The following is a 4,976-nucleotide window of genomic DNA, read 5'->3' as shown; positions in this document are numbered from 1 at the left end:
AAATGATAGAATGTATGAATTCTGGTGGGGGGGGCTGTGGGAGAGGGGCAAAGGGGAAGGGGGTATAAAGACGATTTTCTGTATGAAATACACAAAAATTCAAAAAAAATTTTAAGCAATTTTGATGAGATAAATTTGAAAAGAGAAAGCTCATGGTTCTCTTTTTAAGTACCTAGTGAGGAGCCGTGAACCCAGGCAGTTCTTCAGGCAGTTGCCACAAGTATCTGTATGCCCGAACAGATCTAATTTGTCTGGCAAAGTAATATTCACTTTTGGAACTAACTAAAATATCGTCTGTTAGATTCTAGGAGAGGAGAAAAGGAATGGAGTTTGGAGTTTAGGAATAAGAGCCAAAGCCAGACCAGCAACAAACAAGGAATGTGTCTTTCATTTAAGGTATCACAGCAAAGGACAGAAGCCTTCCCTTGGGAAGGCATCTGCAACTAAGGAAAGGATCTTTGAGTTTTTATATGAATTTTACTAAATACAGCTTTAATGGAATTTGCTCTGTTCCAGGGTCTGCTGTATTGGGTGATTGAAAATCCTCCTCCAAGATTACATTCTCAGGCAGAGCAGGTGAGCTATCTTAGGGCACTAAAAGAGACAGGTTGGCTCCATAAACAATCTCCTTCAATTGTGGGAGTTTCCAGTTGATAAGGCTTGAGCTAGGCCAGAATGCCAATTTAGGACCAGTTGGCCACTTTAAGATATTTACAGTTTTATGGTTTCCCTTAATGAAGCTTATGGCTCTCCTGCAATTCATGCATTCTATCAAAGTCTCTTCATTGATAATTATTTTACCAAGTTTAGCCCTATTAAACACCCACTAGGAAGCAGAAGAAACAAGTAAGATAGCTGATCTCTTTGGAGTTATCCAAAGATACTGGTATACATTTGCGCTTTATTCACAGCCATGGGAAAGTTTAAATGCACACCAAAATCAAAGATCCTGGGTATTAGCTCAGTCTTTGAAAAACTGCTTTAAAAATAATTGCCTCCAAACAAAATCCAAATACTGCCACAGTTGGAAAGTTTTGTCATCAGGAAAGATTAGGTGCCTCCTCTCTAGTCACCCCCTCTGATGACCTCACAGTGAAAAATACCTGGGTCTGTTCAGCCCTTTACTCTTGAATTTACTCTTAAATAGAAATAGCTCTGTAGATTTTAGAATTTAATTAAACTTTTAGAATTATCAAGTTCTATGACCAAATCTTGAGATTTTGGTTTTGTTTTGTTACCATTCCTATACTGGAAATTCATAATTACACAATTGTGTCTTTCATTTTCTAAGTATTTAATTATCCGTATATTCAGAACTCATTTCTAAATTTGTATTACATTTTTTGGGTGCACATGTGGAGGTCAGAGGAGAATTGGCAGGTGTCAGATCTCTTCTTCCACCATGTGGGTGGGTCAGGACATTCAAGCTTGGCCCCTTTAACCAGCTCATCTATCTATCTCACTGGCCCAATTATGCAACTTTATAATTTTTTCTATAGGCATCTTTTATAGATTGACTCCTCACAATCTGATATTTTCTATGCTGTATAATAAGCTATAATAAACTTCATTTTTTAGTTAAGAATTATTTTATGTTTTGATACTGGAAGTTGTCCAAGGGCCTACAGGTATTAAGCATATGCTCTACCAATGAGCTACATTGTTACGTCTAGTGTGGCAGGAGTTGAGAGAATTCTCAAAGTGGGACAGGAAAGCTTGAAGGAAAGACAACTCTTAATTTGAATCTCCACAGCACCAGGAGGCTGTCCACTGAGGGAACAGTGGCCCTGACCTCCTGTTCCACTGGGTTTTCATTGCTTCAACTTGTGTAAGCAGAGCAAACAATGTGACTCTTGGTTCTTGCAGTCAGTCTTGAGAAAACTGCCTCAAGACATTTAGGTATGTTATTTTGAAACAAAGAATCTGTTTACTACAATCAAAACTAGCTGAGCATAACAAGGCATTGTGAGCAGCGTGTTATTTCCTTGTCTAATTTGGGGTGGGGACACTGCATTCCTTTGTCTACACACCTATGGAACTTTTGCCAGGTAGATATTCATGAGGTTTTGACCAGAGGTGCTGTTGGGCATGGTTGAGCATACTTTCAGCAGAGTTTAGGTAAAGCAGTGTCTCCAAAGTCAATTCTGGTAAATCATTGGTATCCAAGATTACACTCCCAATCCAAGCATTTTATTTTTCCTTCCAATACTTGGATTCAAAGTTTCTCTCTCTCTCTCTCTCTCTCTCTCTCTCTCTCTCTGTGTGTGTGTTTGGTTTGGTTTTTTAACACAAGGTGTCACTGTGTAGCCCTGGCTGACCTGGACCTTGCTATGTAGACTAGTCTGGTCAAACTCAGAGATTTGAATACTGAGATTAAAGATGTGTGCCATCATGCTGAGCCAGGTTCTTTTTCCTCATTAGCTGGGATCTCCAGTACAGTGTTAAATAGACACAGTCAGGGAAGACATTCTCTTCTTACTTACCAATTTTCAAAGGGATGACAATAAAGGTTTTCTCATTTAGGATGTTTAGGGATTTTATTCTACTCTGTCAGGTAAACATGTTTTCTTCTAATCATAATTTACTCAAAAATTATTAGCCGAGCATGGTGGCGCAGGTCTTTAATCCCAGCATTCAGGAGACAAAGGCAGGCGAATCTCTGAGTTCAAGGCCGGCCTGGTCTACATAGTGAGTTCCAGGCCATCTGGGGCTACAGGGAGACCCTGTCTCAAAAAAGACAAAAATAAAATAAAATTAAATTAAATTAAATTTAAAAAAAGAAAAGAAAAGAAAAAAAATATTACTCAAAGTTTTGTGGGAAATGAATTTTTCTTTGAGATGGCAACACTATGCAGCCCTGGTTGGACTCTAACTCACTATGTAGACCTCAAACTCAGAGCTCCACCTGTCTCTTGTCTCTGCTGGGTTAAAAGCCCTAACTCAAAAAGAAAACACTTAAAAATAAATTTTAAAAATATTTTAAAATTATTTTTATTCCAGGGGCTGGAGAGACAGCTCAGTGGTTAAGAACACTGGCTGTTCTTGCAGAAGACGCAGATTTGAATCCCAGCACCCACATGGCAGCTAACAACTGTCTGTAACTCTGGCTCCAGGGGATCCAACAGCCTCTCTGTCCTCCAGGGGCATTGCATGACACGGGTGCACTTACCTACATGCAAACCAAACTCACACACACACACATAAAATAAAAATAATTTAATGTGTGTGTGTGTGTTTGGCCTGCACGTAGGTAAGTGTACCAGGTGTGTGCCTAGTGCCCTTAGAGGCCAGAAGAGGGCATCAAACCCCCTGGAACTGGAGTTAGAGGTCTTGAGTTACCTAGCCACTCAAACTCTATACATCTCAATGAACTACATAGTCACAATGGTCATTCTGAAGCTGTGGAGCTTGACTTAGGGGTTTACACTTTAACTATCAATTACATTTGTATGCAATTATCTACTATAAAAAAAAAGAAAGAAAAGGAAAGGAACGGAGAAGAAAGGAGAGGAAAGGAGAGACAGAGTCTCACTGTATAGCCCTGGCTGACTGACCTGGAACTTGCTACATCAACCAGGCTAGCCTAGCACCTGCCTCTGCCTCCCAAACTCTGGGATGAAGGTGTGTACCACCGCACCCTTGGCAAGGTTTTGTTCTTTATTTTTACTTGTAAGCAGTTTGAGTATGTCTCTATTTGTGCATATTTGGACTTTATATTCTTTGACATTCACTGAACTTTCTTGAATATGTAGGTCTGTACCTTTTGCTAAGTTTGGAGAATTTTCAAGCATTATTGCCTTATTTGCTTTGTCCCCCGCTCTTTCTCTGTCTTTTGGACTCATGGCACACTATTAGGCCTCTTGTTATTGTTCTACCAAAGCGCTGGGTGCTGTCCCCTAGCCCCACTTTCTCTGTTGTTTGCACTGGGTGATTTCTACTACCTTCTTTGTCATTACCATTCTCCCAGTCTTTCTGCACACTGACCACTGTGTTTTTAGTTTCAGTTTTTGTAGTTTTTAGTTCTGGAAAGTTCCACTTGGTTGTTCTTCCTATCTTCTCTTTCTTTTTTGAAATGTTCTGTTTCTCCATTTGTTTCCAGAGTGTTTGGCAGTATCTGTTTCAGAGTCTATCCTATCAGTTTCAAACTCTGTCATCACAATTTTGGTGGCTGTTGATTGTCCTTTTCCTATACAATATAACATGGTGATTTTTCTGGCTCTTTGTATGCCATATAAGTTTGAATTATTTCCTGAGCATTCTGAATATAAGGCTGTGAGACTCTGCATCTTATTTAAATCCTACAAAGAATATTTAGAGTTTTGTTTATGCAGGTAATGGACCTGCTTAGGTCCAGGCCCTCATTTCCTACTTCTCTGCTCTGTGCACTGGCTCCAGGGCCAGTTCAGTTGAAAACTTTTGCAGTGTTATTTAAATCTGTCTGGCATGGACACTATTCAGTGGCCAGTGGAGGACTTGATGAGTTATATTTATTCAGTTCTCAGGAGTCCTACTTAGGATCAGATCCTACATATCAGCTGCATGTGCAACTCTGTGATCAGAAAAGTATAATGTATTTTTCCAAGTTCCTCCCATAATGAGCTCTTCTACAAATGCTTCCATTCTCCAGAGCTCTATTTTCCAGTTATCCTGGGAACTTAGTTACCCGGTTTGCCACATGCTTGTGTACTGGACAGAGACCAGAAAAAAAAGAAAATAGTAAACTGCACATACACAAAAACATAGCAAACTTACCACCAGTTTACTGGTACTTTGAGTTCTGGCTTGCTTTAGTTACTTTCCTGTCTTCAAACAGTCATTCTGTGCATTCTGCAGAGGCACCTGTATTTAGGGAGTATGAAGTGCTTACTCCAGTTTACTTAGAACCAGAAATCCCTTTGTATATTTTAAAATCCTCAATATTGCCTTAGTAATATTGTTTTACTCAATAAAAATTTAGAATTACCATGATTTAAATT

This window comes from Nannospalax galili, unplaced genomic scaffold, assembly GCF_000622305.1.
Source record: "Nannospalax galili isolate Female #2095 unplaced genomic scaffold, S.galili_v1.0 scaffold1941, whole genome shotgun sequence".
NCBI lineage: Eukaryota > Metazoa > Chordata > Mammalia > Rodentia > Spalacidae > Nannospalax > Nannospalax galili.
Note: the sequence above shows the minus strand (reverse complement) of the source record.